At 41.8% G+C, this 25,022-nt stretch overlaps 1 long non-coding RNA gene across 11 annotated transcripts in view; it reads right to left on the bottom strand.

Annotated features, from left to right (window-relative positions):
* LOC111934992 (uncharacterized) overlaps positions 1-24,667 on the bottom strand; it is a 109,502-nt gene extending 84,835 nt beyond the window's left edge. For 2 of the 11 annotated variants that reach the window (XR_015274996.1, XR_002867546.2), the window contains exon 1: positions 20,938-21,214. This is a non-coding gene — a long non-coding RNA (uncharacterized LOC111934992). Of the gene's footprint in view, positions 1-13,844; positions 14,164-20,937; positions 21,215-24,599 lie in introns of those variants that run through there. The other 9 variants (XR_015274994.1, XR_015274991.1, XR_015274990.1 and 6 more) reach the window with 8 other exon arrangements.
* Positions 24,668-25,022: the final 355 nt, after the last annotated feature.

Raw genomic sequence — 25,022 nt, 5'->3', positions numbered from 1 at the left:
TTATCCAACTTTACCGTAGAAGGAATATGCTGCACATCATTGCACACTTCTTCAGCATTGTCTGAACTACCCCTATTAACAGGTATGGGGCTGCTCTTCAGCACCACTGGGGTTTTTGGCAATAGCAACACAAAAATTTCAGCAAAGACTGCATCACATCAAGAGAATGCTAACAGTTAACTACATTAGACCAAATATTACTATGTATTGTGCAGAAGCCTGCAGGGCTCAGCCAAAACCACAATCATCTTTGAAAAGAGAGAAGGGATCTCTGCCCTGCAGCCTCAGTAGAGAAAACAGATGAAGATGGGGAAAATGTTGCTTAGTGCAGACACAATACAAGAACTGTTTCCAAGTGCCAGGAGTGCTGTGCATCCTGTCTGGGATTCTTGTGTGGATGGGTGCAAGCCTTAGGAGCAAATTATCTGGAGGAGGAGACCAGGCAAAGAGATGATGAGGAAGGGCAGGGGTGTGGGAGGGTCATATGTGGGCAAAACAGGCTAAATGTACTTGACACTTGCCTGCAGTGAGAACCACACGAGGTCCTCCAGAACCCAGCCTGGCACCAAGGATAAATGGAGGTGCTGCAGAACAGGGGAGCTACCACTTGCTGGTACAGTCACATGAGGAAGGATGGTGGGAACAAACTTTGGGTGGTAAATCCACTTCCAGCAGTGGATTTGAAGTGGTGTGGAAAAAAAATAAAAATAAAAGCACAGATTCTACGCCCTTTGCCTTGGAAGAGGAAGAAAGAGAGGTGGCTGCACATGCAAGGTGCTGCCAGTTCACAGGCAGTAGGATGTGGAGAGCCCTCCAGCAGTGAGGGTGGGTAGGGGACACAGCTGCTTGTCTGGAGAACACACAGCAGTGTGAGCAGCAGCTCCTGAGCCCTGTGGAAAGGAATGTCCTGATTGCACCTACACATCAGACCAATTTTATTGCCTCTACTTAGAGAAAAAGAGCCCAAATTCTCTCAAGCACTGATAAGAAGTTTCTGTGAGTCATGCCAAGGAGGCAAAAATTTTACCATGTTTTGCTTCTGTCTGGAAATGTGGTAACAGAGTCCAAACCAGAAAAGGAAGGCCTCTGGGATCATTTGAATTAGAACCCAATGATTTCATTAAGGAAAACTATTTAACATGCTTAAAAAGCTTTGTTGCATTAAGACTAAAATCAAGCAAGGTACAGATGTAAGGTAATTACAGAAAGAAGATTAAAGGGTCAGATTCTTTTGTCATTTACAAAAAAGGATGCACAGAGTTTACCATTTTGCAGAAGATAGAGGCCATTAGCATGGGTAACCCAAGGACTTCTCTTCCCAGTTTTCCTCCTCCCTGCTCTGTGAGGTTATTTGGGCTCTCCTGTGCTGGATACTTGAAGGTTCAGTCCAGAGTATGAGACACATTTGCCTCACAGCAACAGCACCATTTACTTCAGGGGTATTTTAGAATATTATGTAATGGTTATACAGCAATCATCAGGAAACAAAAATGTCTTTTTTTTTTTTTTTAACCCACTTGGAAATAAAGGAAATAAAACTACAAGAAACTAGAAAATTACTTCACATAGCAAAGACAAGACCACAACTAAGGGTATTAGTTCTTTAACTTGTAATCTTTCCATAGGTAACAAACCAGTTTTTTTCTGGTGATGACAAAATTTTGATAGAAATCAGTACTTTGGTACTTTGGCAGCATATCAAGTACCCATGAAAAGGGTCAGTCTGGTTTTCAGGACAGCCAGAGGCTGGAACCAGCAGCACTGAGCCAAGCCTTGGATTGATACAAGCAACACTTGCTGTTTCTGACTGCTGACATGACTGAAGTGTTGCTTATCTGCTTGAACTCATATTGACTCACGCTGTTCCTGCAATAATGGAGCAAAACTGCATCATCGACAGGATGCTGATCCATTTGAAATGACAAATGATAGACTGGAGAATAATGAAATCTGGGAAGTTCTGAAATTCTTATCTTCCATGCATCAGGTAAGCCAGAACAGTAACTCCTTAATTCTATTCCTACCTAATGTCATCTTTTCTTGCCAGGGAAGATAAAAAAAAATGTCATTTCAAGGATTTTATGCTATAAGTCACTATTGAAACTTTCACATTCACTTATTTTACATCTCTAGGCATTGAATTATCAGCAATAGGCTCAGTACTGGGTAAAACTGAAAATTAATGATGGAAAAATATTCAAGAACATATGCAAGAGGGTATCCCTTGCATCATAAACAGATTTTCAAGAGGAAGACTTAATCAGAGATGGAGTAGGACACAAGAACAGGCAGAAACCACTTCTCCGAAGACACAAGGATGAAGTAAAGCATGTGGTTTGCTGATCTCCCCTTGGCACAGCTGCAAGCCACAAATGTGAGGTGTCAGGAAAATGCTAAAATTTCCCAATTTAAGGACTCTCCTGAAATTGATACAGATTGTGGTTCTAAGTCCAGTTCTGTCAGTACCAGAGGTGATGTCAACATCCAGGTCATTCAAACCAATACCCTTGCAGAAAACTGTCTCATATGCAAGGATGAAGCAAGTAGTCAAAAGGAGTAGAAACCACTGGTGAAAGAGTATATGTGAGAAATCAGGAAAAGTGCCTTTTATAGATTTGTACATCATTATGGAGAAAAGGAAAATAAGATACCAAAGACTGTTGATAACTTAGAATCTGAAGATGCAATGTTTATTTTATCTGTGGCTATGACTTTAGAGTACCATAAAGAAAAATCCTGCTGAGAATTCAAAATATGCCTTCTCAACAGAACAAAAAAAAAAAAAAAACAAACCCAAAACAAAACAAAAAACAAAATGCAAGACTGATGTAAAGCATTTGCAAGCAAAAAGACAAAATGCAAACCTCCCAAATCGGAAAGAACATTGCCCCCCCGGAACCTCCTCCTGAGAAGCTTTATTAGTTATAGCTCTCATGAAGTCCTTACAATTTCCCAGTGTATGTATGAATGCTAATAGATCCAGAGGGTGCAGGAACAATCATCCCAGCCCAGTGATGCCATTGCCTGCCAGGGTGAGGATGACATGTGCGTGCCATTCCCACTGCCTGCCTTGGGAAGGCTGGTATTGAATGGGAACAAGAATTCCCAGCATGGGCTTCCCAAGGCAGCACCGAGGAGCTGCATCTTTCCTTTACTGCCAGGACAAAGTACTCTTGGTAAAGCACAACTGAAATGGGAGGAAGTTTCAATCAAAGCATGGGAAAGAAGAAGTGTGCTGTGTTGGGATGCATTGAATGGAAAAGGCAGGGGGAATAACGAACAGCTAAACCAGCAGAAACAAGAGGATGAATTCAGCTCCTGCAGACAGTTTCACCAGTGAGATAAGGCAAAATAACTGGGGTTTGTTTGGTCTCCAGTCAGAGAACTGTAACTCTAAAGCCTTTGCCAGCATGGAATAAGTTTGAGTTTATTGAGTCTCTCACTAAAAAAAAAACCAAATCCAAACCTAAGCAAAGGAAAAGCCACACCAGGAGAGACCCAGGCACTCAAGCAGAACTTCTCATGGTAATGAATAGTGTTCAGCACAGAGGGTAAGTTAGCAAAGGAGGTTATCAAAACCAATGGATACAGATAACTTTAAATACACATCTGGACGCTGTTACAACAAGAGCAGTGTGCAGCACACAGGGATAAAGTTTAATGAAATATTCTTAACAAGAGAAGCTTGCTATGCCTAGTCAGTAGAGGCCACAATTCCTTAGTTTTGCAAGTAATACATGACTGAAGCCAAAAGCTCTCCTCTAGGAAACCCTGGGCTGAGGAGGTGCTGGCAGAGAATCAGGCAGGGACTGCCTGCTGCTGTTGCAAGCAAAGCCCTTTGGCATCAGGGAGTATTTTTCCCTTTATTTAAAAGGTATTTATTCACCCAAGGTATCTTTTTCGCTCAGACAAGGCATTAGCATCAACTGAGCTTACAGGAAGGAGATAGAATAAAACTCACCTACACATTTTTATTCTGACACTAGCTGACACACCAAGGGAAGGAGATTAGGTGAAAAGAGAAAGAGATATTATCAGAAATGCAAGATGAAGGGAATTATTGACCAACACCAAGACATCTGTGTGTGACAGCTCTTCTCACACCCAAGCAGTGTCCAGAGGCCCCAGATAATTTGATCTGGCAGTCAAATGCAAAGATATCCCAGGACTACTCATGGACCTAAGAAGACACCTGGTTTTATCCAAATGCAGGAGATACATTCTGAAGTTACAGTACATAATGCATTCAGAGTGCTCAAGTGTTATGGGCCATCTCCTCCACTGTTTTTGTCTGAGCCAAGCAAGAGCTGCAGCTTCCACAAGCAAAGGCCAGTTCAAGCTCACTGCTAGAGCACAGATGCTGTGATTCAGGTCTGAATTTCACTGGCACTCCCCACAGTTATGGAGGGCAAGGTAGGGGGAAGCCCAACAGCCTGCCCAGTCCTTTCAGAAGGGTGCATAAAGGGTTGCAGCTTTTCCCAAGGATTCTTGCACTGCTTATAGGGTGCCTCTGTCAAATTTGGCAGTAAAAAGATACATGTCTCTTCCAGATCTTCCCACCAGTACCCACAGAGTATTTTGGGCATGATGGAGACTGTCCTGAGCCTATCAGGCAGCATAAGCATCCCCCTGCACTTCTAGGGTTTTTTTTCTTAAATGAGCACTTGAGAAATAATTGTTGTGTGCTGAATACCAGTATAAATCACACATTACCATTTCTCACAGAGAACCACTATGAATCACAACCCCCTCTTCCAGAGGGCAAAGAGCAGAGCAGCACTCCAAACCACACAAAATGACCACAGATCCCAATATACCTAAGAACTTCAGAAGAAAATTTATATTCACAGGAACATTTTTCACTCAAGGCAGTGAAAAATCCATATGCCCTGTGTGTGGGTCTCCCAGAGAACAGGACCATCAACAGCCAGACTATTCTTTGAGGGAAATTCTAGAGGGCATTTCTCATTACAGACACATTCCTGTAAATAAAACAGACTACTGTACAGCATCTCCATCCAAGGCCCGAGAGCCAGGACTGCTCAGGCTCAGAATGTGATTTAAGCCCTGGGAAGGGATCTGGAAAATGCCACCGCTGACAGCAGAGAGGAGGGAGGGGAGGTGGAGGAAGCTGATTTTAAATCACAGAAAGAGCAGACTATAGAAGTGTAGACTTCATCATGCTGTGACAGAAGAAACTGAGGGGCACTGGTGTTCCATCTTCATCATTGTTAAATCCTGGTCGACCTCTCGAATGTGTGCCTGCCCTGAGCAAACCTTGTCTCAGCTTCTTCTCTCTGCTGCACACATGAAAGTCTGGAGTCAGCTGTGGGGCACTCCTAGTCCTACTTACTGCACATTTATTCAAGGTAACAATCATTTCCCTCCACTTCAATGTTTCTCTTCCACAGACATCTTGCAGCTGGACAGTGACCTCCTTAGGCTCAGCTGAAGTTAGCCAGTCTTAAAAGGAGAAAATTACCTTTGTAAAATCACCAGAATTTTATCCCTATGGCTTTCAATAATCAGTCCAGAATATACTCTGGGCCCTAATACTACCCTTCTTCATCCTGTTGAGCATCATACTTCCTTTGCAATTGAAATCCTTCTTCCACCAAGGAACAGCAGAAGCAGAGGGGAATCCCCCCACCCTCAGCCATCTAAATGCAAGTCATCCAGTGTGAAATGGCAATCTGTGCCCCTGCTCCAGCCAGGCACTGCAGAGAGAGAAATTTTCAGCACATGGGTTAATAAAAGATAATGAATCTCACTATGGAAAAATGTCTTTCTTTCATTTCTTACAGAAGCTGTGAGTAGCTTCCCACTGCAGTATTGTAACACATAGTAAAACATTCAAAAAATTATTTCCACATCTACTAAGGTTCAGCACTCCCTCTAAGCTGAAGCACTACAAACAAAAATGTAAATCATTTCTCCAGCATAAGCCCCCAAAGGCCAAGTGACTCCAGTTTATTCCAGGACAGTTGGTAAATGATCCAATTAGATCTGTACAAGTTTTACAGCAAAGCCCTGAGTCATCTGTAAAGAAAATTGAGTCCAGTGTCATCAAGAAAGTTTCAAAAGTTTTTGAACAAGAACACAATCACAGTACCAGGAAACAAATTCTTTGTTTGACTTACGACAGATTCTTTTTCATGAATTGCTATAAAAGAGACCAGTAGAATAGGTTTGACCTCAAAAATAGAGCTTTGGCATGCAGATGCAAGTTAATTAAAAAAAAAGTCAAAAGAAGCACTGAGAACAGACATTCACAAAGCATTTGCAGCAGTATAAAAACCACATGGTGCCAAGCAAAAATATTATATAGGAATGACACAAAAGCAGTGCACACAAAAAGAGAAAGCCTGGAAAACTCTGACACTACATTTCAAGCTGATACCACTCAACACATGTCAGGAGGTCTGGGCAGTGAAATGACCATTTTAAAGCAAGTGAGGCTCTCCAGCTTCCCAATACTTCCTCTAGGAACTCCACAGACTGGGTTATTCAACCCTTTTCATTATTTCCTTCACTCACAGGAGCTTAGAAAATGATCTACCAGTGAAGATGGGCTTTTTGTCCACAGCTGGGACAGATCAGAAGAAACTTCAATCTTAGATGCTCCTGTTGTGCAAAGATTTAATAGCTTCCATTTGCAACATGATGATTGCCTAAATTAAAATGGAAGAAAAAAATGAGTAGTGTTGGAGGTTTCAGATTTGGAATTTAAATACATGGTTGCTGTGGGTGCTTGCTTTCCTGAGAGGAGATTTACATAGCTAAGTTTGGCATGTCTGCAAAATGTTTGCTTCTGTCAGAAAGCTGGATTACCAGAACAACCTGCAGGATGCCCTACATCAGCTCAGCATTCCTCCAGAGCAGGGAATTAGGTTCAGCTGAGCTTCTGCATGGACAACCTAAGTCCAAAAAAAGGGTTTGAAGTCATGCCCTACAAAATCCTGTTTTGGTAAGCTGCTGGGCTTTGCCTCCCTGCTCAGCCCCAGTGCCTCACCTACTCTGCCTTCAACATCTGAACCAGTGACCTTTTTTTCCTCTGCTGCTTTCTAGTTATTTTGCCATATTTACGTAATTCCTCTAAAATTAAACATGCACTATTTATTTGCTGCAGTACCTACAGCATTACTTAGGAGTTATTACATGCAGCAAAGGAAAAAAAAATATGTCTAACATAACCTGTGTAGAAATCTTGGATATAGCCTGTTTATTCATTATCACTAGGAAACAACTAAAAATAAAACTGCAGTGAAGCTGCAAGGGTAAATTTAGGTAAAGCACTGGCATCAAGTATTTTCTGGGGGGGGTTGTGTTTTTAAGTTTAAAACAACTTCAAGCATGGTTTAGCATTACAGTATTTCCAAAATAACAGTATGAGATAAAGTCTAACTGAAATGTGTTAGGAATAAACACTGCTTTTTATTTAATTACTCAGCATAACAGCTACTTACATAAATGCCTGCAGGTGCTCCCTACCAGCACCAGTCCATAGACATAAGTATTGAGGTATCAAAGCTCATTCAGACTCAGTTCTTTCCCCAGTTTGGATCCCATTTCCAGGTTCCAGATGTCTACACTGCTTTTTTCCCAAAGCCCCACATGCCATCAGCCCCACTGAGCTGGAAATCCCTTTCTCTCACATGAGCATCCACATTTCTCTATAGGGCAAATTGACAAATTTGCTTCTGCTTAATGCCCTGCTTTTGTCAATATTCCTTTTTTATTGACTGACAGCTGGGTTTGTTCCCTTACAGTCAGGAATCTGAGATTTTAGATACAGCCTCATTTATTAATATTCCTGTGAACGGATTTGCAGAAAACATGTAGACTTGTAGATATTTAGCTGTATTGGAGTAGCCCCAACCTGATGATTCAACCACTCTTCCACAACTAGAAATAAGATTTTAATGAATGAAAAGTAAGAAAATACTATGTCCCTTCTCTTTAAAAGTCTTAAGAATCCAAAGGTATTAAAATAATTATATAACATAACAATTTCTAGCAGAAATAGTCCTCTTGCAAAAGTAGCAGATGAATATCTGAGAGCAAGCAAATCACAATCTCAAAACTGCTAAACTATTGCATCCCCCCTACTGCCATAAGTGTTCTGTTACTGACTTTTACACTAAAACATAGACACACATCACTGCAACAGGACAAGAACCAGCACGGGCCGGGTACAATTACAGGGCGTTTCCTGAGAGCACAGTTCACCTCAGGATAAAGTGTTCAACCCAGCCAGCTTCGTGCTTAAGCCTTTTGAGACAGCCAAGGGAAAAATTCATCTCAGAAGAGCAGAGACTCTGCAGTCTTAATAAAAGGTGACACAGAGATAATCACGGACTGCAGATATCCCACAGTGATTTGGTGCAGTATCACAGCAAGGACCCCCAATCCATCCCAGCAATATTTTTAGAAATGTTTACTCTCAGACAGATCACAAATACCTGAAGATTTTTTCAGATCAGTGGGAAAGGCTAGGCTTGTTCTCAGCTGCTTTCCCTACCCTGCCACTGCACTCTGCCTGTGTTTCTTGTCCTTGGGGTATTTAGCAGAAAAAAAGTCATTGAGACACCCTTCAGTTCAGCAGATAAAACAAGCCTTCCACCTGACTTCAGTGATTATTACCTTGCCTCCTAAAGAGGACATGTCAGCTGCATTCCCCAAGGAACAGAGCATGTATGAGCTACCTAATCCTCACTTGCAGAAAGAGGCCTTGCAAATGCCTTTCACTCAGTGCAAAAACTTAGAGGCTGTCACAGCTAATTTAACACAAAGCTTTGTAGCTGCTTAGGAACAGTTCTCCAGACCTACCTCTTCCATGGCTAGTAGCACTCCAAATAAATGCAGGCCCTGCTCCTGACAGAGCTGGAACGGGAGTTAAGGATCAATAAACCTCAGTCAGGGATTTCATGGAAGATAATAGGCACAGAAGAGCACAGCTTTGGCTGCTAAGGTCTTGCTACAAAGCTATAGAGTAGAACAAGTGTGAGAGATTCTAGTTACAGCAGAAGAGATAGATTTCTTTGTGGGACCTTGTGAAGTGTGGTCATGAACAAAGCTTATCAGCTCGACCATGCTGTTAGAATGAGCATCCATAACAAAATAACCAAGATCTTACTTCAAAACCACTTCTTTGCAGCAAATATAGCAAAAAGTTTCTACTTTTGAGTGAGAAACAAATGGATGAGAAGTAAAATATTTGTGTTGAAAGCTTTGGGTATAATATTGCAAGAGAAATAAAAATATTTGAATTTCAGATTGCAAATATCTTGATTCTGGGGGCAGAAAGAGAGACAAATTAATTTTCAAAGAACACCACAACTGATTACTGAAGTCTCCATTGCAAAGAGTCATAAAACTTCAAAATGCACTTGGCCACAAGTGCCCAGCATTGCTCATTTCTATTTGTCATATGTAGTCTGGATTTCACTGTGGTTCTCAAGTTTCTGCCAAGGTTTACACAAAACCTGAACCTCAAATGTAATGAAAGAAGGCTGAAAGAAGAGATCTGGCAACAACCTTTCAGGTTTTATTCAAGTAGGGCTTTCATTATAGAGGAAAGTGGACCTGGACATCTGTCAGCACTTTAATATAGTGTCTTCAAGTGTGACCACATTGTTTAACTCCTTCAAATCAAATTGAAATATTTATTTTCTAATATCACTCTATTATTAAACAGATTTTCTTTTCTTTCTTTTTTTTTTTCTTTTTGTTTTCTGGACATAGATATAGAGGAACAGATTAATTAGAAACAATATCTAATCCAAAACAATTCAAGACAATTTCCTCTTGAAATGTTGACTTCTTCTAAACAGAGAAATTGACATCTTACTTTAACATCTCTTCCCTTAAATGCCTTTCCCCGTTCTATCCCTGTAGGGCTTTCCCAGGTCCAACCATTTACAAATTTGCCCTTTTTAAGCACTTTGAAGTTAGCCTCTTGCAATGTTTGGAAGCAATGCATCTGGACATTTCTGCTTGAGCTGGAGACATTGGTTTAATGTTGCACAGGTTGATGTGCCTTGCACAAGACAAGCTCCAAAATTATATAGAAGCCCGAGGACTCTATGGACATTAGGAGAAAGCCTTCAAAAGCCTTCACTCACTGAATGCAGGAAGAAATGTGTGCATTGAAGACTGGCAGGGGAGAAAATAGAGCCTGTAACCAACACTATTCTTTTTCCCATATTCAAACACAAAAATTTACCTAGAAACCAAGCAATTATAACTAAATTTCACTAGCTTTGCTTCTTAGAAAAGAGCTGGGGTGAGCAGCAGAACTCTTCCTCCTGGTAGATGTTTCATACCATAACTTTCCACTGGTGGCATCTTAATCTGCCTCACCTGTACCTGCTCTTGGTATCTTGCTTGAAACCTGAGTGTTTCCCTAATGTATCCCATCTAGGCTCTTCTTCTGAATTATATACCTTCCTGAAGACATTTCCATGCATCTTTGGTGTTCACCCTCAAAAGTATCCTATTCTTCAGCTCTCCTGATGCCTTCATGACTGGCACACCTTCAGTCCTGTATCAGTCCTGCTCCTACAGTTGAATTGGTCAGATATCCTATACCTTAATCATTTAATTTTTAATTGTTTCTTTTATACAAAGTTATTACCCTGCTCTTCTCTGATCCATTCTTCTTGAGGGCAAAGAACAAAATTTGAAGGTCAACCCCCAGTGAAATTAATTTTCAACCTCCATGACACTTCTGTAATTGATTGCAGCTTTAATGAGAGCTCTTTTCCAGTGAATTGGTTAGGAGATCCTCAGGTTTCCTGATAATACACTTTATTAACAGGACCAGCCACATGAGGAATGGAGTCCTTTTACTCATCTATTGATGCTAAAGATATTAAAATTGGTTTCCTTCCCCGTTAGCCCTTGCTCCCATACATAGGTTTTGGATAAGCCATCCTTGCAAGCCTGGACAATAATGAACATCCCTGAGTGATGCAATCACCCCCTCTCTGCTGCTGCTGCTGGAAAAGTGGCTTTGATCCTCTGGGCATGGCCCATTCCACAGTCTGGATGAAGCAGGAACAGCAGTGCCATGAAGCACTTCCTTTCCTTCACAGAACGGAGCAGCTTCACACCCCACAGGTGTCCTGGGGCCTGGCCCCTGCTTTCCCCCCACCACAGCGGCTGTGATAACACAAGATGGCGAGAAGGGCCTATTAGCACCACCTGGCAGGCTCAAATGACACTGTTTCCATGGTTATTTGTCACCATAGCTTTTTGTATGAAATATGTTATGTTTTTTTCTCATTGACACCTCAGGGGGACACTCCAGCCAGTAATGTTCCCTCCAGCATTCAATTATCCAAGTCAGTTACGCAAGGCCTCACCTGCATTTTCTTTGTAAAACAAACCTCATGCTGGTTTAGATTGACAAATCCAAGGGGTAACACAACTTCTCAGCTGTGATTCAGCATGTTATTATGAACCAATATGCAAAGCTGGAGGTACATTCACGACATTGCACTGGTGTCATCAGGCTCTGAACTAGGCCTTCAGATGAGACAAACTTTCCATGATGCTCAAGACCAGACCCACCATTTATTTTGTCCACCCTCCTGTGCTAAATTTTCCAAACTATCAGCATTTTGTCCATTATGAGTGCTCCAATATAAGTAACCAGTGTATGAAGAGCTTGTTCAGCTGTTGTAGAAGCAGTCTAGGACATTTGTGATTTCAGAGGAGTCAGTCAGGAGTGTGGTACTTTGTATTTAGTGGGAAGATACAAGGGTCCTAAGGGTTTCCTCACCCAAAAGTCCAGAAAATAATGACTAGTCACATCCTCCAACTAGAGCACATCAACAAAGGGCAGCTGCTGAGGAAGATCAGGAGAGCACACTGGCAGAGAATCTACAGCTGATTCCTCTCAGAGATGAAATCAAAGCAATTGAGTACAAACTTTCCTTTCTATGTTGTCATTTCTAGCCATGGCCATGGTTTTTTTCACATGCTTCACTCTGAGCAGATTGTCAGGTCAGTGCTTCCCCAGAGCAATACAGGCTGACCTCCAAGGGCCATGCTGGGGGATGTGCAAAGCTGTGTGATTGCTGACACTTCAGCACATTTTATTGTTTGAAGAGCCCTATTTGGTGCATGTGCTTCAAATATACAACATGTAAACATTTGTTTGTACCTGACTCCTGTCTTCTGTAGTGGCTTTGTTCCTTAATTAACTCTACAGACTGACACTGACTGGTCTTTACAAGAGTAACATCAGGGAGAAAAGTCACCCCTAGAGCCAATAGCGCAGTGGAAAATTCAAAATATTCATTCCAAGCAAAAAGAAGATTACCACCCAACCTGGGAATAAAATCTCTGAAGCTCCTGCCCTCTAATGGATGTTATGCATCTGTATATGGCTTATTGGAGCTATTTAATAAAGTATTATAGAATGCCAGATATTCTCAGATGTATGCATTTCATTATTCTTCATTCAGTCTGACAAACAGCTTTCATTTCCACTGCACAAAATCTATAAATATAGGAGTTGTTATAACCAGAAAAATATACTATTTTCTACATACTTGCTTCTTTCCAGAAAAAAAAGTAGTTCTGGTGTCCAGCACTATCCCCAGCCTGATCTATACTGTAATTATCAAACCTGCAAACTGACAGTGGCACTATGTTGAACTGCTCAGTACTTTTTTTTAATGTACCAATATGTCACACTTGAAACATTTTTTTGAGCAGTTCAAGAGAGTACTTTTAATGGAGATGTTAATCACAGGCAGCATTTTACACTGATTGATGAAATAGCAAGACAATTTTGTGTTCTTCACTTAATTATCTGAAAGTCTCCAAAAGCAATTCTTGCATCATGAAACACACTTGGAATCACTACCTTATCTGTACAAATCACCAGGAAAAATGTTACTGCATCCACTCTATGAGGAAGAAAAAAAACAGACTCAAGTGTTCTCTCAGCTCTAAATAATGAAGTGGAACCAACAGAATTGAGAGACTGGCAGGGAGGATGTTTCTCAGCACTGTTAGTGCAGCCAATAGGCTGCAGATTTCCCAGCTATCCTGGTCCTTCAGCTGCTTTCAGCAGCTTCACACTCACGTTCCATTAAAGGGGGGCAGTTAATTCTGTGAACTGTGTTGCTCTGAACATGACAGAAAACATAAAACCAACAGAAACACAACCGGATTCTAACTGAAGCATTTCCCTTCATGAATATAACAACTTTTACCAGTGACAGAAATTCTGCACGAGTAATGGCAGATTGTCACTCTGCTGCAACCTCCTGCAAAACTATGCAGCAAAGCCAAAGCTGATGTTAGTCATATCTTTGCAGGAATCACTAGAGCTGAACAGGAGTATAAAACAAGGTGGAATTTGATTAGATACAGATTTTCGTTTTACACAGACAAATCCTGCTTAAATTTATATCAGCACAACCCAGCAAATGTAACCACAGAAGCATGTGGCTCTGGTGGCACACACAGTGAGATTTATTCAGAAAGCTGCCCATAACTGAACAGGCTTGTCACGAGAGGCACAAACTCTACATACTCAAGACCTACAGTATGTGTAACATTACACCCCGAATTGTTTTCTGAGCAGAGACATATTCTCCATGGGATAATCCAGTCCTGCAATTTAATTCTCTTAAAAACATATGCAAGGCACATTTAGGAGGATTTCAACTCCCTGTGCAGTAATAAGGATCGTATCCCTTTTTCAACCAGAGTATAGCATGCACACACGCTACTAAAACTTTACCATTAAATTACTTGCACCACATCTAATGACTCCATCTAAAAAGCCATTCCTAGAGGCTCCAAAAAATCTCTGTAGTACTCACAGGCCAGGAAGCACCCCAGATGAAGGGTTATTCTGCTGCAGCAGTGTTAGAGCTGTTGACTACTTTGCACCACGCATTCTCCTGGGATGAATTCTGTCTAGGAAAAGCAAGCTCTTATCACCAATCCAGTTGGCTTTACTTCATTACTTGGAAAAACAGGTTCTCTGGTAGCAAACAGTCCTTATCTGTGCAGACTGTTAAGGGTAAAGAGCCATTCCCTTCTTGCAACATAGCTGGATATATCTGTTTAGAAGTATAAACCAACTTCAGGGACCCAGTAAGAGCTTGTAGGAGGACCCAGAGTCTCTCAGAGTTTGCTGGAGTGACAGCAGATTTCCCTCTCTCCCAGGGGCTGGCTGTTCTGCCTCCACTTCTAATGCAGCACACTGGATAGACAAGAACTAGAGCAGACCCCAGCTTCAGACCCCTCAGAGCAGCCAAGAATACTACAACTTCTTTTAAACTGAAGAACTCCTCTAACCCTTTTATCCCAATAATACAAAGAGTCACAGATTTAAGAATTTAATTTAAGAATGTAAGAATTGTCTTCTGAAGCTCCTGCTTAAATAAAAAGGGATAAGAACAAAGAAGCCAACATATGGTGTCTAAATACTGAATTCCTGGATTGTATCCCATCAAGTATAGCCCTGGGTAGAGTTACATACATTGTTTTCACCAAATCAACATGGCACGATTTAAAGTAGGCATTACAATTTCACCATTTATCATTCCAAAGGCAGAGTGGCAAATAGAACTGTTGTAACAGCAAATCTGGGGCAGCAAGAACCTTAGCCTGATTGGAAAGATTATAATTCTTTTTAGCTCTGGCTGAAAAACCTATATTCAGGATATCTGCCTTAAAGACCAATTCTTTATCAATCTAAAACCAATGGTAGAAAGATAGAGGGTACAAAATGTAGGGGACAGTCACAACGAGTTGCAGTTCTCTCACAGCTTACCCAGGGCTCTTTTAGGCAGCAAGGAGACTGCCAGAATGAGTGTCTGGAATGATTCTGCCCTCAAATTCCCCAAGCCCTCTTCCCCAGTAGGTCTAGGTGAATAGAAAAGCAGTAACACATTTAGAGTCAGGGTTGTGCATTTCACAAGATGCTTCCTGCTCCCATGAAACTTTAGCTGATACCTTGTGGAGAGGACACAGGACCCTGGCAAGGGACTGACTCACAGAGCCATCTCCTTACAACATCTGCCCTTTGTTAGACTTTCAGCCAATGCAATTATGACCCCCAGTGCAAGCCTCAGGAGGAAAGCCACAAACCAGAGGGGGAATGAACTATCAGCATTTTAGAGTCAAGGTCACATGTAAGAAATGCCCACAAAAAATAAAAGCAGTAATAAAAAACAATGTTTGGGTCAATGTGCCCTTGTTGCAAATAATCTGTGCTCCAGCATGTCCTGTAATATTGTTGGGATTCCCAGATGTGACTGCAACCAGAAACAGCCATGAACCATCCTCCCTGCAGTCATGATATATCTCCTGATGTTCCAGAGATATCGGGTAGAACCAAAGACAGGAAAATGGAATTAATACCAAAATACACCCCCAGGATCATTTGTTTTTCTACAAGTACGTTAAGAACATGAAATAGGAAACTCTTCAACAAAATTAATCTTTGTCTTTCTATGCCAAATGCAAAAAAAAAAACCCACAAAATGAGCTTTTGCTGAAACAAGAGACATCCTGTCACTCATCCATAACTTCATCTGATTTAAACTATAAGCATAAAAGTAGCATGGCTACTTAGTCCCAGGAATAATGTTTCAGTCTTGGGATGTTTTCTTCTGTGGACTAACATACCTTCTTACATCTCAAAAAGTAAATATACCATTAGTGTGATATCGGAAAATGTACTTAGAAAATAATTCTCAGAAAGTCTCAGTAACAATACAGGAGCTGAAATGTCAACGATTTAAAACAGCTCAGAAAAGAACCTTTGGCATTTGGTCAATAGAAACCACAACAGAGAAATGGCACTGGAGAAGCATTGTTAATTACTAAAAATAACAGAGTCCAACATTGACAAAGACTGTCTACTCCTCTAAGAGAAATGGTTGAAGATAACCAACTTCTAGGCAAAAAAAGCATCCATCGTAACTGAAACAGAACTAGCAACTCCCTGCTTTACTCCATCATTGCTCCTTTTCAGTAAGGCATTGCCTTGACAGAAGGCAGTCATTTCTGGCAACAGCTATGAATGAGCTAACTCGTTATCAGCAACATTACAACTTCCTGTGCTAAGGAACAAATTGTCTCAAAAAAAGAATTCCTGTGCCTCTTCTCCCTCCTTAAAACTGCCACCTGGGCTTAGCCAGCACAACAAAAGCTGATGCTGGCACCTTCATTTGGAAGAGAAACAGCACAGGTGGCAGTAGGGGTGAGAAGAACAGCAGATGTGGAAACAGACTCCAGACCAAGAAGGGGAATGAAGAACCCTTCCCACCTCCTGAGTCCATTGTTAGCAGAGCCAGGGGGGCCTGATGATGATTGAATCCCACAGCAAACAAAGGCTTGGGCTTCTTAGAATTTTTTTAATTGGAAAAGACCTTTAAAATCAGCAAGTCCAACCATCAAACACAAGTCCTACTTCAACACAAGTTGGAAATCAAATCAATAGCGAGTCTCACATTATTTCTCAGTTTAAGCAGCATCATTATTACCTGGAGCCACTATGTTAATTGTGTGTAAACCAAAGCATCCAAGGAGAACCTCAGCCTGGTTTTGGAAGCAGGGAATGGGGATAGGAAAAAACAGGAGATAGACACTGCTTGGTGCTGAAGTATATCTCTTAGCATGACTTGATCTGCACTGCCGAGGTTTTACAGTAAGCAGCAGAAACATCCAGCCATTCAGTGCCCTCTGAATATTACTTTAAACATTTTAGTGTGTAAAAAACTTTCAACACTAAACACCTTCTTTGCTGGAGCTGCAATGGGCTTCCCACCCAGCACAGGTATATCACCCTTGAAAGCAGTGAACACACCTCAACCATATTCTAAACCAGTTTTGTCTTTTTCTTGGTAGGTCTCCCATGAAGTTCACACAAGGAAGATTCCCTGAGCTGGAATCAAATGAAAGGTACAGCTAATAAGCTGCCTTTTACAGTCCTCACTATTGGTTCAGAGTGTAAGCTGCCTTTGTAAGATGTCCATCTTTACATCTGGAGGAGAGCACCAAATCAGGAGGAAGAGTTCTCCAAGGGTATGGTGCTGCAGGAGTCCTGCACTAAAGTGCACTATCTAAAGTCAGCTCTGGCTGGTAGAAAACAACCTATCTCACACGGTTCCCAGCTCATTGATTTCACCAAGGCACTCTCACAGCCAGAGGGCTAGAGGAACAGATGGCTCAAGTGCAATGCTGCAGACCTGTGGCTGAGCAACACACAGTAGCTTTCAGTCCTGGTGTGATCACTTCACATGGAAAAAATCACCCCTTGCTCCAGCCTGTTTGTTTCAGCTGACTTTCACAGTGAGATGAAGCTGATCTCAGAGCAAATCAGCCATTTTTGTCTAAATCTTTTGAAAACCCAAATCCATATTTTCCACATAAAACAGATCTCTCTCAGATTCAGCACTAGCACATACAAAGAACTCACAGAAGTCAGCCCAAAAACAGAGGGAAGGGAGCAGAAATTACATTTACAAAGCAGAAAGCAGACATTTCTGCAATGGTTCTGCTCAGCCACCGGAGCGCCTCAGGGAGGATTACACAAGAAATAAACTCTCTGCTCAAAGTATGTAAACTGATAAAACAGACTTGCTTTGATGCTTGCTCTGCAAGAAGCATTTCAGCTGAATCAGTAACAATGCTTGTTCTCCACTGCAGTGACACTGCAGCAGTTGCAGAAATATATTCACATTTTAACTATGGTGTTTATTCCAGGAAGTGCAAAGTTTGTGGTGCTTGATCTCTGAGGGAACATTGCTGCAACCACTCAGGCTTTGTCATGGGACTGATGATAAAAGATTCAGCCTTCTGTAAAAAATGGTATGCTGGATTTATGTGCATATTGCATTTCTCCTGTAAGAATGCCTGACTTTTTATGGAAACCACAGAGAGATCCAGGTGGAGAAGTGCTCAGGATATGACAACCACCTATTGCAGATTAGATCAGAAAGGGAAACAGCAGCTGAGCTTAATACGTGGAGAAAGAGTCAAGTTTAGTTTATGGTCTTTTCAGAGCAGCCAAAAAATGATTCGTTTTTGAGTCCTAGTACATCATCGGTAGTTTTGCAGTGCCAAAGCTTTTAAATTTGGCAAAATGAAACCAGTAGGGAATATAGATCTGTGGATGAACATCAAAACAGGGAGAATAGGCAGGCAGAGGATATGCTGCATTTTTGAGTGCTCTGGTTTTTGAACAAACCTGGGTTCTGTTATGTTCATCTCCCATCTAGCACTTTTTAGATGAAATGCAAGTCCTTAGCTGTGTCCCAGGTTTAGTATGTCAGCAGTTATCCCAGAGGCAGGGCAAACAAAAGTCTGTTTTTACAATAGAAGGTTTCATTTAAATAAAACAAAAACAACAGTTTTATTTTAAGACAAGAGAGATCTCAAAACCTCTATCACACTCAGTATTTGCAGTATTTGGATTTATTCAATCTGAAAAAGGGCTGTTGCCAATTACCACAGTGTATATCCAGACAGAAAATACCTAACCTGCTTTTCCTGCAGGCCTTCTGTGTTTTCCTTTTTCTGCCTCACTACTCCTGTCCTCACGCTCCTTTTGCTGGAGGCTGCAAGACCCCTTTTGTCATTTGGCACTTCCACTCTGAGGTGACAGCACCCTATGAAGAACCAGCCCCCACAGCTTCATTGGGGCAGCCAGCAGATCCCACTGCCACACCCTCAGTGATCCCAGTCCCGAGGACTCCTTGTTCCCCCTGAAACACTGCCACAGTTCCCATGGCACCATAAAAAAGACACATATTTTTTAAATCCCTAAGAGGTGCAGATATTTGGGTGGTTCTTAAAACTTAGCCATCCTCCTCAGATGTTCTGAGCCTACCACATTATCCACTTTCCTCTCCATATCTGAAATACTTTTGCAAAAGCTCCTCTGACAATGGATCTGATGTGACCCATCAAGCAGCAGCAAGAGATGTCAGCTGAAGGAAAACCTGCACAGGAAAACCTCAGAAGGACTGAGCACAGTAGCAAAGCTCTCAGTGTAAGCTCCTATTTCCTTGTGTGTAAACAAACCCATCACAGGGCTCACAGCATTCACATTTTGACTTTTGTAAAGGTGTTTCACACTACCATATGCTTAAAAAGTCATTAGAAAGAAGATAGAGGCATGGCCCTGTGACATTGTGCAATGCTCTATTTGGGGAGCAGTGCCTGAAAGAAGTTTTAGTTACACCATATTTCAGTAGTTTTCATTTAAAGTTCTCCATAACTTTCATCTGGGAAAAAAAATTGAAGAAAAATTTTAGAAGTTCTGATTGCTGTGCTAAGATGCAGAGTCAAATTTCAGGTATTTTTTCCTTCTCCTTGCTCCATTATCATCAGTGTTCCCAGCAGATTGTTGCTATTTCAATCTCTCACTCTCTCTCCCCTTAGTTTTGATCTTTACATTTTGTAAGACAATAGCTATAAACTCCACATTCACCAACCATTCCTTTACTAGTGATGACACAGACATCAAGAACACATGTTCTCTTCCTTCATGCTGGTAGGAAAGAACTGCTGTCAGTGATGACTCCAGGGTGACCTTTCTAATCCCAGACAAATTGTTTAGGATGATTTTTTTGTGGTAAGCTCCCTGTTCCATTTGGGCCTCTCTGCCTTAGATCTCCCTTTGCTCCAGCACATGGAAATAAGTCACAGAATCTTGTGAGCTGTCAAGAGGCACTGCTCAGCAGTCTGATGCTGTTCAGTAAGTGCAGAGTCATAGGCTCTCTCCAAAGAAGTTTGCCAATTTTTATTACGCAGGAATTGGGTAAGTAAACACGTAAGACCTCAGCAAGTCATTAGAAAGTACATGGTCAAACTGGAACTGTGCTGTTTAATCTGGGAGGGAAGCTTTCTTTCCCCTCTCAGTGAAGCAAGGGTCACCTCCCTTGGGGTAGGATGTAACAAGTACTGCCAAGACATACATGGGAATTGCATCAGTTGGACGGATGTACAGCGCAGGGAACAGACTCTGAGCACCAGTTCTGCACTTCCCTTTTGTGTTTCAGTAATATGGTTACTGCTTACATTTTAGGGGTTTTTCCCAAACGTTTGTCAGTGCATTTGTCACAGCTGTTAAATAATACTATTTGAAGGTCAGTTAGATAACACATTTTCTGATGTCACTCATGTCCGATTTGTCTCTCTAATTCAAGTAGGGATAAGGGTCCATTCCACTGGCCACTGCCTTTAAACCAACCAAAAGCCCAGCTGTAAAGGGTTTGCAGCCTGCACAGAGCTAATAGGGTGGTTATGTCCCATTCATAGACAAAATAGTCTTCCCTCTTTTGATGCCCTGCCTCCCTACAGGACACACCAGCTCCTCTCCTCCAAGGATACACAGCAGCTAGATTCCCAAAAAGCAGGTCACTATAGTACATATACAGCATCCCACATCAGCTGCACTAGTTCCTTACAGCTCATCTTTGTATTGAATTGCAGGTCAGTTCCTGAACTCACATTTGAGATAAAAAATAGGGAACCTAAACCACCACCATACTTCCCAAATACCCCCACTCCTCTCTCCACCAGGAAAGCAACAGGCAGCTGCTGGCAATGAAGTGTTTCCAAGGAAATGAGCTCTGAGCTGCTCTGCTGTTACACAAGAGGTGCAGCTACTTAAAATGCAGGGTTACATACACTAGAACATTCTGTACATTAAAATCACTTCTTCTACAACTCTGACAAGATTTTCATGCTGTCAATCCTGCATGCACAATTCAAATGCAACAGCCTTGCAGGGGAGTGGATATCCATGCACTTGGAAGTTCCACTCATCTCCACACACCCAGCTTGGGATGGAGGGTGAAGTGGCATTCTGCCTCGTACAGCTGCTTCCTGATATTCACAGGACTTTCCTCTGCTATTAGTATGTTCATGCAAGGAGCAGAAGAAATACATTACCCTTTGCTGAGAGGGTGCTCCAGCAAACTGCTGCTATTTTGAATGGCACAGACCTCTGAAGGATTCCGGGAAAATGGAAGCTCGAGAGAATTTGCTTTCTACACATTGCTGGCACAGTCAATGCAGCCTTCCAAGTCCCATAACAACCCGTCCTCCCTAGATAATCTGTTTTCCCAAACATTTAGCCATCTCAAGGCCCTGCTTGGATCTCTGCGAATGTTTATGACACTGCTAAGTCACTCCTCTGTGATGCTGCCCGAGTGCTTGCCTAATGTCTGACTCCTGAAAAAACATGGCTGTTTATAAAAGCTTTAAATGTTGCACATAGTGACAGGACACAGCAGATTCAGCACACTGTGTCCAAAGCTCTGCTCTTAAAAATAGCCTGGACTGCATCACTGCATTTGTTCCAATCTAGAGAATTCATGTACTCTCTCTAGTGCCACTAGTAAATAATTGTTTAATATAATGAGTGTCAGAATAATTTAATCTATCCAGAGTTTTTGTTGTAGTTTTTAACTCATTGCTGCCTCATACCAGCCACTCCTTTATAACAGACTATTAACAGAAGAGTTAAAGGAAAATAATGTTCTTCTAGTCACCTTTCTCGGTCTTTACATGTTTAGCAGTGACTTCTTCCCACCACCATTTAGAGCCATGTAACAGCTTGAGTGAACCTTCAGACCAGCATATCCACATCTGCTCTGACCCCAAGGATCTTTAGGGAGCCCCAGTTGAGGACAGTCCACCAATTCTTGCTTCTCTCACCAGGCATTGCTCTATCTTTATACTGCAAGAAGAAAAGCAAACATGCTCTTTCTGCCTCTTCAGAAACACCATGTGGCAATTGTTTGTTTTTCTGGACCATATGGAATTCCTTTCCTTATTTATGTATTTCAGAATGACCTCTTAGCAATAGCTGTTCAAGGGTTACTCCTAAGACAGCAGCTATGTAATTTCATTTCTAGGTTTGCAGGAAACCAGCACTGACATAGAAAGAGCACAGTTCAGTATTTATGAAGTGCTGCCTTCCCATAAAGGGTGAGAACCTGGTTATCATCATAACTGTTCATCAAATTCAAAACACAGGTGCTACAGGTGAACAGTAATTAATCCAGAACAGTATAGTATTTAAAAACTGACATCTGTGGGGCCAGACCTATGTCCTTGCATGCTAATCTTAAGCACACCGGAGTCACTGGAAGGGCTGGAGGATTCAAGAGATTCTGGATCACACCTGAACAGTGCAGTGAGTGGAAGTCCTAGGGAGCTGCAGGAAATAAAGGCCATTAATAAAACACAGTGCACTAGCACAATGAACCCTCAATCTGAAAGGTGCCACAGCATGTGTCACGAGAAAACTTATTTCTGTATCCCTCAAAGAGGTTCTGAAAACTGGTGCAAAACAGAGTTGTCACAACTCCTTTGTTATTAGCACTTATTAATCCTTCAGGGAGAACATTTATGTCCTTGGTAGATCTGCATGAAAATATACGTTTAAACCAAGTTGCAACAGGGTTCAATTCATTGTCAATATTTTGGACAGATGAAAGGAATATTTGTGCTGTGGACTAGCTACTGGCAAACACACATCATGGGTGGTTTTTTTCCTAACTCTTTCTGAGGCACATTCCATCTTTTTATGATACCTTCATCTTTACCTCTGGTATTGATATCTCACATTCAAATGAGCTAGATATTTGACTGACTTGGTAGAGCCACTGTTTATCCTTATTGTCTTTTTTCCCTTTCTAAACCTAGCAGCTCTCCTACAGCCTTTCTATGAAAATGTCTTCAGAAAAGGCAAACTGAATTTTTTTTTGACCTTCAGCTCCTGCCTGGACCGCCTTTGTTGTGGAAGGGGGTGACCAGTGAGAGATACCCTTAAAAACATTAGGCTCCCTGAGACTGGCAGAATTACTCACATGATATTCAAACCTATAAGAGCAGGAGATGCCTGAAAAGCATCAGCCCTTCCTTTTGGTCAGGAACCTGAGGCAGGGGAGATGAGTATAGTTAAAACTGTGATTTAGAGGAATATTAACCTTGAGTTCTACACATCAAAGTATAACCAGCAATGAGCATTACAGATTATAAGGTATCCCTTACATCTCATGGCAAGGAAAGAAAACTCACAGTGAATGAGACAGGTCTGCTAGTCCAGAACAGCAACCAGATATCCTGCTCCTAATCTAATCTGTAGACTCTCTCTTACAATTTGGGACTCCTTGAACAATTCTGTGATGCTATCTATACTATCCCCCACTTGCCATATATTTTGTTTCTTAACTGAATGAGGACTACCAGTGCAAACACCAATATTTGCACCTTCTGTTCCTTCACCCACTTCCTCTATAGATTTGCCAGAAGGTTCAGTTTCATGTGTCCTCCAGAAAGCTCCATAAACCTGCCCTGCCTAAATGGCCCAAAAGCACTCACACACCTTTGTGCATTCTGGTAGGTAAAGCATTCTGGTACAGGTGTAGGAGGAAAAAGGGATGCAGATGGGTTCATTAGCAGAGCTGCAAGGCTAACCCAGCACTCTCAGACAGGACTTCTAGCTCAGGCTTTGCTGATATTTTTGGGGAGCTGACCCACCTTCAGATTCCTTTCCTTGATGTTCTTTCAAAAGGAACATAAAGTCTTAAAGCAGCCTCTCTCAGCAGAAAGAAGGAAGGTGTGGAAGCAGCACAGCACTGGAGCTGCATGGGGCTGAGCCCAGTCCCTGATCTGAGACATTTACTCTAGGCCAGCTGATGGACTCTGCAGTTTGTGTCTCCATGTGTGCAGACACAGAGGCAAAAGCCATATTCACAGGTATTTTAATTTTCTTAAAAGGTTGCTTTGCAGACAGCTGCTTCTGTAAAGTAATTATCTGGAGATTTTCAAAAAAGGCCAGCTCCCATGAGTGTTTATCTAGTGGCTACCTCATGCCTGTGAAAACTTCCTATCTCTCCTCAGTGTCTGCAAAACACAATTTTGTATTAGAGTCCTAAACAGCAGTGATCACCCTTGCTCTGGCAGTAATACAGCTCTTACAGAAAGCTTTGTCTCCTCACTCAGGTTTCCTCCCATGGAGCTATTTCTTTAATACCAGTATCTGCACAATGCTTCCAGAACTTGTGCTGCTATAAAAACCTTACTTCAAACCAGCTGACTCTTACTTTCTGATATCTGGGGCTTATAATAGATGGGATACATGCCAGGGTGAACAATAGGAGAAAATGAAAGATGAAATTATTAGGCAGGAGTTAAACAGGAGATGAAATAACTCTGAAGTGTTTTGGATAGAAGAGAGCCTTTCTTTTTGAAAAAAATCAGGATTCTGATTCCATGTGGGGAAAATTCTTGCAGATAAAGAGACAATTGCTATCCTCTTCCAATCCTCAATTCACCCCAAAATATTTTAAGGATCATTTCTATTCTTGCACTCCCACTACATTGTTTTTATATTACCTATGATCCAGCAGCATCAATTAGAGCAATGTTAGATAGCTGCAGGACAGACAAACCATACTTGATAAGGGAAAACCTGGTTTTTGGAACAAAAGCCAAAGCTGGCAGCCACAAAACTTCCCTGGTTTAATCCCAGACTAAGCTCCACACAATTCAAGCTGATCTGGTACAAAGGGAGGGATGCACAAGCAGCAGCCTTCACTCACCATCCTGCTGAAGAAGATGATGCTGGCAGTGCCACACACATCCTCACCTCCTCCCCAGCTTCCTCAGAGTGAAGGAATTACATCCACCTGCCTCCTTTCTTGTTCTGTTTAAAACCTATTGATCAGGCTGGGGAGAGCAGGTGGTCACTGGGCACTCAGGAGAATCTCTTGTGGCCCCTTTTCTTATCAGCATCTGATGGCTTTGGGAGAGGAATTAACTCAAGCAGCTTCAGCTGAGGAGCCAGCTCAGCTCCTCAGGCTGCAAAAACACACATTTTCAGAACAAACTAAGACAAAAACCCGTAGTCTGCATGCCCAGGGAAGTGGTGGTGTCACCATGCCTGGAGGGATTTAAAAGATATTTAGATGTGGCACCTGGGGAACTGGTTTAATGGCTTGGCAGTGCGGGGTTAATGGCTGAAC

Source organism: Cyanistes caeruleus, chromosome 11, assembly GCF_971803275.1.
Source record: "Cyanistes caeruleus chromosome 11, bCyaCae1.hap1.1, whole genome shotgun sequence".
In the NCBI taxonomy this organism is placed as follows: domain Eukaryota; kingdom Metazoa; phylum Chordata; class Aves; order Passeriformes; family Paridae; genus Cyanistes; species Cyanistes caeruleus.
The sequence above is the reverse complement of the archived record's forward strand: the minus strand, read 5'-3'. Positions and strand labels throughout refer to the sequence as shown.